The sequence below is a fragment of the Atta cephalotes genome (genome assembly GCF_000143395.1).
Source record: "Atta cephalotes unplaced genomic scaffold scaffold00037, whole genome shotgun sequence".
Lineage (NCBI taxonomy): Eukaryota > Metazoa > Arthropoda > Insecta > Hymenoptera > Formicidae > Atta > Atta cephalotes.
In genome coordinates, this window is record NW_012130101.1 from 1,758,907 (window position 1) to 1,770,194 (window position 11,288).

The window sequence follows — 11,288 nt, forward strand, 5'->3', positions numbered from 1 at the left end:
CACTCCTCGTGTCGTGTCGTGCTNTCAGTATATATATATNTGTATATATATATATATATATATATATATATATATATACATACAGAGTGAGTATATATATATATATAATATAATATAAGTATGCATATATAAAATAGTATTCAAGATTTCCTTTACAATTAATTCTTTTGAATCTGTTTTGCTCCTAACGCTGGCTAAGTTCGGCATCTACGAAACGATTCATATAGCCGAATGTTGGCTACGTCAGCATTCGCGAAGCAATTTATAATGTTCTTTATAGTAAGAGTTACGGCAAACCATCTTGTACAGCCATATTCCAAGCGTTGGTAATACTGATTTTGTCAAATGATGTATATTTAAACATAATTAGTGGTATATTGATACCTATAATATCACTGGCATGAAGAGAATAATTAAAAAATTGTTTACAAAGAAATTATAATTATCTTAAGGGACAGTCCCTTTTTTTCAAATACATTTTTTTCAAGATAGCATTGTTCAAGCGGTTCGAGCGTAAAATAAAATTTTAAACGTCAAAGACTGTCCACATATACACTTTTGGCGCGAGGTCCCGATCAATGGCGGTATTCCGATGGACCGCCCGCTTTCTAAGTGAAAGGGTTAAAACTATTTTTATTAAGTATAATGAGAACATACTTTCTTCCAAATATATTCTACAGTTTTGCATATTAGAATAATGCTAGGTATATAACAGATATTTTCGCATTTTAATGCATGAGAAATGTTGTTTGATTTCAATTCGATATGAATAAGATGCGTGCGCGGGTATATAATTAAATGCATTTTATTTAAACTAAAATCTTAGATTTTATCATAATAATCAGAAAGAATTTGGTTGTTATGACAAGAATTGAAATTTTACATCTAAAATTATAATTATATTATATATATTATATTATTTATTACATTATAAGAGATTTGTTTAATATTTTTCAGTTGCGTTGGGGTACAGTTTCTTTTATTACGATCATTGTATGATAAACTTTAATCTCAGCGCACTGTAGTAGTTCCAATTATTGTCGACACAAATCGAGCGAATATGCTGTATTGTTTTATGTCGTCGTGTTATTTCCTGTAGTGAATTGGAACAAAATGGTATGTAGGGAAGAATGATGTCAGTTATAACAAAAAAAAGATTTTTGCAGCTAACTAGTTTTTATTATAAAATCACAGAAAATTTTTATTTTATTTGAAAACAAGAGATTTCTTTAGGTTTGATTATAACATAATAGATATTGGATAAACAATAAATTATAGAAAATATTCACCATTAAAGGCATTGCCGCATGTTACTGTTGACACCACAGTGATGTCAATTGTATTGTACTATCTCAAGATGTCAATTGAAACATATCAACATTACATGAATGAGCATTAAAAACAAAACAGAAAAATAATAATCGTGAGGTCTTAGATATTATAAGTAAAAATAACTATTGTTAATGATCAAATCGTTTAAACATCACATATTCAATCGCTTAAACAATTAAGACAAATGGATTGATTGTTATCTTCAGCTTGAATATGTCTATTTTCTGCATTCTGTGCACTGTAACCAATCTTCTTGACTTTTTCCGTACGACTCATATCTTCACAATTGATAATTCAAATTATAACACAATTACAATATGTTATATATTGTTTATATATGATACAATCGACACCACTATGATTGTTGTTGTGACTTTTACAATCACCGCTGCTTGTTTCCATTAAATGTCCATTAAACTCGTATGTAAGTAATAAATTCAATTGATTCATACTTTATTGCAAAACTTGATACATATCTATATATTCATATTAAACAATATGATTTTATGACAAATCGTTATGGGACAAATTGCAACAAAATAACAACAAATAATAAAGTTTATGATTGTCATTGATTCCAAATAAACAGGTACTGATAAGTTTGCACTGGCATGCGCCTCAGTTTTTCGTCAATAACTTAAGAGATTATGAAATAGGCTACTAATATGAAATAGTGGTTTATTTTTTAAACAAAGCATTGCAATCTGGCGGCAATTGCTGAAAGATGTTGCAATTGCTATCAAACATGTCATAAAAAGCAATAAATTCAGTCCGACGTTTTGTTATATTTATTTTCGTTACGTCGTTACGTTTTCGTTACGTTAGGAGATCCAGCAGCTTTTTTTAAAATGTGTTCTTATAAACTAAAGGTAAATCTTTTAATGCTTATATTATATAGACGCTTTAATAATGTTGCATGAACAATATTATGCAGATTAATTGTTATTTCAAACTGTTTATTGCTACAGAAAGACTTTGTTTGTTATATGACGACATAATGTGGAATATATCTCTCATTGAGAATAGATTCTTGTAAATAATTTATTTTAGATGCTAATATTTATTGTACGTCATAATTTAATGATTCAAGATTTAATTTTATTCTTTATTGTCTATGCGTAATAACGTTCAATGATACTATTATATTTTCTGTTATTGTACAATAAAAATGTGAACAGTTTTCTATTTTTCTTAATTAGTTTACAATAAATAAACAAATTTGGACTTCATTTATTGTGTTATTTATTACTAAATTTCATCGGTATTCCATATTACATCTCATTTGTTAGATCCCTCTCCCTCCCATTTTCCCTTTTTACTTTTTGTTAATAATGAGGTTGAACTTAAATTTTGACGATTTTCATTTATTGGATGTTATAGCTAACATATTCCTCACGAGTTTTGTGTAAATCATCATATGCATTTATATCGGAGCAATTTAAAAAATGCTATTCCATAATGCCTGCTAGTGTGCCCGATGAATACAAAAATTTGTAATTGAGTTCAAAATTATATATTTATTCAAAATTTTTACATAAAAAAATGTAATCATATACTCATTCAAAATTTTCAAAAAAATATTTATTCATAAAAAAACTATGAATATTTAGCGAATATTCATATTCATTCAAATAAAATATAAACTGAAAAAGAAAACTCCAATAACAATTCGTTATCTTTTACTATAACCGATACTTTGATGACTTTGAGTAAGAAAAATGAATTTTATTTATTTTTGTCATTATAATATTCAGATTTTAAAGGAAACTTAGAAATTTTGAAAAATATTTTATATTTTGAAAAATATACATTTTTTTTATTTACAAATCTATTTATTTGATAGAGCGCCATACATATTTCGATATAATTTCGGTTGTATGACAGTAATGTTATAAATATTTTATAGGATATCTTGGGCGCGACGTTCATTATGGTCTGTGGACCATAATGAATTAAATTATGGAATTAAATTCCGAGATATATTATTTATTTTCAATAAAAATATCTTTGTTTAATCTATACTTTATAGGTTAAACAAGGATGCCCATTGTATAATATCGCGAACTAAGCGGTGTAACTGTAGCTATTGTTTTTATAGATTTTTGTTTCTTTTGTAGGCTTGCAAGCTATGCAGATAATACACAATAAAAGTGAAATGAAAATATTGTATTCATAAGCATATTAAAAAAATATTTATTCAAAAGAAAAAATATTTATTCGTTTCTTAACGAATAAAAAAGAAATGAATATTTTCAAATGAGTATTTTCATTCATTTATTTTTTTATTTATTTATTCAAATATTAGGTGTACCATATTCATCGGACACTAATTCCTGCTTTTATCCTACTTCTGTTAAAGCTATGCAATCGTAAACGCAATTTAGCCTTTTGTCAATAAATAAAGTTATTACATATATATCAGTGTTACAATTGATCCTCTCTTACAATCTCTCAACACTACTCTCTCCTATCATGGCTTATGTGAAAATATCTTCTCTTTCCATCTTCAATATAATTTTGAGAAGAATGTATAGAAATTTTAAAAGTTATAGCGAGAGGATTATTAATTTGATTCCTCTATGTTACATACTGTTTTGTTAGTATCTTATAGATTATAAGTGCATGATGAATCATTTATCCTTGTTTACATTCGATGAACAAGAAACATTATGCATAAAACGCCCCAATAATTAATAATTAACAAAGAGACATGTTTAATCAACGAGATATTCTGCGGATATAGTTAATTAAAAATTTATTCAATTAACGAATAATTTTGGTATATTTAACAAGTACAATTATCAATGCAGTTCAAAATGTAATAAAAATGATATTATTACGTATAGCATAAAAGTTAATAATACAGGATTATACAAAAGCGTTGAAAATATACATATGATAATACAAATTTTATTAAATCAATTACTTTAATATTAATAAACGGAATGTAATATTAACAATAGGTAAATCATATTTACTTTTAATTGTTAACTTGCGATTATAAAATTTATTAAAATTCATCTAATGAAATTTAATTACCTTCACTTTGTGGTATGCTGGTTAATATTCGATACAAAAAAGAACAATCTTTGTAATGGAAAATAAACTTAATGTATATTGTGATTCCACGTAAAATTCGTAAGATCTATTCACAAAGAAAAGTTAAGCTATTCATCAAACATCAACAATCTTTTTATAGGAGATTGTGAATTCCAAATTTTCTAGATTGCTTGTAATAATAATAATTTTGACAGGATGTCAATTACCATTTTTATCGCATATTTAATATAATATTAAAAGATATGAGAAAATACATTCTAACACATTGCTAAAATTATTTCTTCTGAAAAATGAATAGATAGAATGATTTTCTTGTGATACAGTGGTTACGAAGGGATATCTACATTTAATAATAACAAAATATGTCATTGTATTTTTTTATATGTTGGGTACAAAAATTTCTCGGGTACCAACTGTTCGAGATGATTCGAACCCGAGAATAATGATATTTTAAAGAATTATTTTTATGGTTAAAAATTTATTTTATATTTAACAATTTCTTATATTTTTCTGTTTCTTTTTCAAAAATTTTAATCATTAATTCTGCTAATTCGTATCCATTTGACACTTATCTCAAATCTTTATGCTCACATATTTTTAATTAAATTCATGTATTTAATAGGATGTTTCTTTAACGTTGTTAAAAAAATATAAAGCATTTTGATAAAATTTATCTAACTCGACAAAAATAAAAATTTTCTAAATCTCATATATACACGTATTTTATTATGAAAAGACGATAAGTTTCATCGATTTAATTAAATAATATATTTTTTATGCGTATACGTTAATTAAATCGATGAAACTCTTGTCGTCTAATTATATTATACGTTTGGACTTACATTGTCATTCTCAATATTTAAAAAATATCCATAACGATTATTAAAATCGATACATAGTATAAATGTAAAAAAATTGTGGGTAGCGTAATGAACCATTTTAAAGAAAACTGAATTGAGCTCTTGAAAAGTCAAACTCAACCATTTCCCAATTTCCGCAATTGCAAAATAATAATTTCTAAAGTGCCGAATATCCGTCAATTGCTTGGCGCGCTGGGACTGAGGATTGCCTGGCTATCAAGCGTCGCGCATGCTGCCGCGAGCCAGCATGTCATGACTTGACCGACGCACCTGCCAAGCTATCAATGAGCGTACGCTTTAGCATTAGTAGATTGAACGGACGCGCTTATTCGGCTCTTTAACGATTAATATCTTGTTAACTATTGTGAGCATTGCAAAATGGTAGAGGACTTTTCGATTGAGTTTAATCTCTATTTACACAAAAGCGATTGGCAAAAATTTTCGGGACACCTTGTATATACAGGGTGTCTGATAATTCTTCTAATGGAGTTTGTGGATATGTAGAACGGACTAAACTGAGACGGAAAGTCCTATATCATTTTACAATTTTTGCAATAATTAACAAGATATTAGATCTAAAAATTACCGAGTACGCGCATCTGGCCTACTACTACTACGCCAAGCATACACCCAATTGCTAGATCGGCGCGCGAATTGTGAAGAGTGAGAAAGAAAAATATATAAGCAAATGTAGAACTAAAACAATCCCCGAACAGTGACGAAATTCGCGAAAACCTGCCCTGTCTATCCTCCTTTAGTGCCACAACATTTGCAATGATATTTACGTCACACAACCCGTTTGAACTTTTTTTGTGCTTTTATAAACTTGCCGTGACGTCGCAGCGTCGATTAGAAGCGATCTATATAAAATATTATATTCATATACATATGCTCTAAAATCGATCTATAAAAAGATTACAGTTTACTATTGTATAATCCCTATTTAATTTCAATTTATACTTTGAAGCCGTTTCTATTAAAACAGATATTTTACAAATTTTATTACAATAATAATTAACTAACTACACAAAATTATCTAAGACATAATATTTCCCGCGATTATATATACAGTTAAATCGCGATTGGTAATGCCATAATCTAATAAAAACGTAAGAAACGAATAAGAAAAATTTAGCTACTAACTTTAATTTCTTAAAAATTATTGTAAGTAATATCCGCGATGTTACGTTTTGTTGCAAACGTTTTATTACACAACAATTACTTATTATTATGTATTAATTTAATATTATATCAATAATCTAGAGTCAAAAAAACAAAATGCTCTCTCATATGGTAAAATGGTGAATTAGAAAGTTACCGATACCAACATATCACTTTGTTTTTAGACAATATTTCTTAAACAAAAGGTCAAAATAAAACTTTAAAAACATACAAACTAAAAAGTGTCTTCCATCAGTATAAGCAGCTTTAATAATACTGTTTATAATTTTACAATAATTAATTTTTTCATGAGATAAGCAAAAATGAGTGTCTGACAAAATGGACAAAACTGACATTGTAATGCTATGTATTCCTATTCTTTTTCTTTTACAGGAATTATTTATATAAAGTACAATTGAATGTTGTATATAAGATATTCCGGAATCTTTTCACTTCGTTATAAAACATTTTTATTGAATTATATGCATATGTACTTTACGCTGTTCTGCAAGATGCAAACATGATAAGTTTTTAAGAATTTTTTCATATATGCACGATTGTCTTCAGCTCCAATAGAGCTATTTAACACAATAAAACAACATTATAAAAATTAAGTTAGCTCATGATCTGTTTTACAGACAGGTGCGCTGCACCCCAATTTTAAATTTAAAATTGAATTATAAAAAAAACTAAGAGAAAAAATAAAACTGATTTAGGAAATTATAAGCATTTAAAATGACATAATATTATCAATTATGTAATTACTTATTTAAACTATAATACAATTTACAAAAGAAAAGAATTTTGCAATTTACAAAAGAAAATTATAAGTATTTTATTTTCGCATTCATAGAATTCATTTTTGCTGATTTGATATAAAAACAAGTCACAAATACACGAATTATGAGTTTGTATTTCTTTAATTAACTAAACAGATCATTATTTTATTACTATATTAATAAAGTGCAATAGTTAGTTTCTGAAAAATAAGGGGTCACTTTACGAAATCTATGTCATCTGCGTCTTTCCTCTATTAGCTTTTTGACAATCAATTTCGAATGACAATTAGTTGTGATCTCCCATTATAACAGTAATACTATATTATTCATACGCTTTTCCATAATCCAAATCTATATAAGACAGTATCTGCACCATTCTTGTTCTTCATTTAATATTTTAAAAGTTAAATTCTAACAATTACAAAGACAGAAGGCAAATCAACTTAAATCAAATTCTAATAAATGGGTTCTTAATAAATAAATAATAATTTATACCTAGGATCGTATGTGAGGAACACAATTTATAGAAATTACTTTAAACAACTTCACAGTCCAGTTGGATCTTAAGTGTTTATATGATTCTGTGTGAATTTATATACTACGTATGTAGTTCTCTAAAATGCGCGCCAAAATGATTCTTCGATCTTCAAATGCAAATTCTCTCTACTAAACTATCTAAGTACTGAGTGACAGAATAATCATACAGATGATCTAGATTAGCTTGCTTACTTCTCGCTGAATTTTTTTTCTTCGTGTGTATTATTATAAATTATAAATGACTATAAACGTAACTATCCTTGCAATATGTTTTATATTAATGTAAGTTCCAAGGTATTTATTGAATGCTTTTTATCTACAACATTTTTAACGATGTCTCATCTTGAGTTGAAGTTAACTTCGATAAAGTGTTTTATGAATAATATGTAAGTTAATGCATAATATATTTTTTTGTAAATTAAAGTAAAGAGTTATTCATGTAATAATAATATAATTTATTAAGAATTATAGTTATTCAGTGATACGTAAACTCTATTCAACTAGCGCAGTAATATCATGAGCTAAATTGACTAGCAATTTAATAAATTGCTATTTTTTCATCTTAGAATGATCTTAATAATAATGAGTGACATATTAAAATTTGTAAATAATTAATTTTTATTGCGAAAAATATTATCTCGATCGTAAGTGGAACACGGATCTTATATTCCGTGTAAGTGTCCTAAGAAGTCCGGGTTCGACTCACGAGATAACATCGCAATAAAAATTAATTATTTACAGATTTTATTATGTATAAGAAGTACACATCCGTTGAGCAACGTATCAATAAAATTTTTGTCGCGGGAGCGTATAAATTTTGACGAAATTTTGTGTCGATTGACTACACAGTCAGACTATGCTGAAAAAACTCAAGGATCCAAATCTACATTGGCACAAAAATGTTTAAGTAATTGAAAATCGGTGGAAAGCGCGCCGATCCTAGACAAGCAGAAACAAATATTTGTGCGATTCGCGATCTGATTGAAGGTGATCGGCCTTACTAATCAATGCTTACTACTGTCAATTCCTTGATGAAACAAAATAGGCCTTTCGGCGAAAAAGACAAGAAGTACCTATCCGAAGTGTGATTCTTCTTCAACGCTCAGCCGCACAGCTGCTTTGCCGAGAAAAATTGGAACAAATTCACTGGGAAACACTTGAATACCACCCGCCCTATAGCCCAGATTTGTCCCCATGTGACTACCACACGTTTGGGCTACTCAAAGAAGCATTGGAAGGAGCATCGTTTTGACAAAGTGTGAAAGTGTTTATGCGCAATTGATTAGGGACCACTTTTATTCTTCGATGATAGGATTGAAAAGCTTCCAATCCGTTGAGAAAAATGTAAATAAGAAAAATAAGACTTTGTCAATTTTTTTATTCTGTAAATAAAATAAATTATAAAAATAGTTCGATTTATATTTGATCCACCCACGTATTTTCTCGAAGTTATTAGCTTCAACTCAAGATGACACGTCATTAAAAGTGTCGTAGATAAAAAACATTCAATAAATATCTTGGAACTTAATATAAAAACATAATATTACAAGGATAAGTACGTTTATAACCGTTTATAATCTGTAATAATACACACGAAGAAAAAAAATTCAGCGAGAAATAAGCAAGCTAATCTAGATCATCTGTGTGTGTAATAATACACACGAAGAAAAAAAATTCAGCGAGAAATAAGCAAGCTAATCTAGATCATCTGTGTGTTTATTCTGTCACTCAGTACTTGTTAGTTGACGTGTACATACTTCGACTTCCAATATGAGCACCGCTTACACTGTAAGTGTTCTCATAAAGTTTCTAGAGGATTTGCAGAAACTATTTCTGAAATTTTTATAAAAAGTATTAATACACATTTGTGTCTCGTGCAGCAAGAATTAATTTAAACTCTTTATCTGGAAACTATGACGGAGACGCTACAGGCTGCACTGGCACCATTATTGATAATTGGCTCATTCTGCAGTTTGGGTTTATTCGAATATCCTCTTGGACATTCTAGACCATATCTCTCTTTCCTGTATGTCTTAGCCATATGGGGCTTTCTTACATACTTCTTTTATTATCCCTGGTACTCCATTGTCCTTATTAACAAGTCTACTATTAAAATATATTGGGCGCCTTTCATAACATTAATCACCGCGATTTCATCGATACTTATTAACTTTTTTTATTTCAAGGTAAAAATTTTATATGTAGGTGAGAAATCAGGGACAAAAGTAACACGGGATAATAATAACATCATTAATATTTCTCAAAGTATAATATAATAAATATGTATATGCGGCTGCATATAAAATTCTGTAGATCGGCATTGAATTGTTCGTTATATGCTGATTCTCGCGTTCTGTGCAGGAGCAGAAATTACTTTTTTCAGTATGTTTTATTGCGTGCACAAAATCTAAAATATTTTTTTCTTTATAATGAAAATATAATGTATTACATAATATGTTTTAATGATTATCTTCGTTGATGATTTACACATTTGGGTTGATTTTTATCTAGATTTTTATTTTAAAAATTTACTATAAATCATAAATATCATTAGGAGACAATAGTAACATCAACGCCTGGAGGCAGTTGTAACATTACAATTATCCCTAAATTTACTTGATTTTGTTTTAGTTTTATTTTGTACAACGTTATTTGTATTTTTCTTCATAGAATCCCATTTACAAGAAAACACAAGATAGATAAGAGAGAAACTATGTAAAAGAAGTGTTTTTATACATTTAAAGAACATTTAAAGAAATTATAAAGGACCAGTTATTCATTCGTACACTGCAAAAAAGAATAACTTATGTAGTTGTGTTATGTATTTCTGACAAATATAGTACACTTATCCTCCTCTGCTGTTACAATCGTTACTTATCCCTGGGTATTGGGATGATTGTAACATAATTTCTCATAGTCTTTAAACATAATTTCTTTTCTAGTTATATAAAATAATTAAACCAAAGAAAATTTTGTAGCTAAATAAATTCTATATTTAAAGATATATATATATTTTTAATATAAGTATTATATTTTGACTGTTATAACACTTTAAAGTCAAAATGTTACTTTTGTCCCCGGTCGCACCTCATAGTCCCTAATATTATTCTATTAAAATTTCTTAACTTTTTTCTAATCATTTTTTCCACTGAGAGCATTAAAGACGTCTTGATCTTACAATTATGGTCTTATAAATACAAAGAACACAAATCCTAAAGAAAATAGATTTCGATCAAATTGCTTCAAATTTTAATATCTTTTAACACATGTCAATCTCTGATTAAAAGTCATAAATCGTAACAAACTTCTAAATTTTTAGATTATGCTCCAAAACCTTCGGAATATCATCATATCTTTGAAACACAGAAAAATAATCAAAATAAGAATTTTTCATTAATTATGAATACTGTACAATACATCACAGATATATACACGTATATATATATATATATATATATATATATATATATACTACTATACTATAATATATACAAATAAATAATATATTATNTATAGAACACCAGTCGTACGGTTACGTTAGTTACTACGGTACGTACGT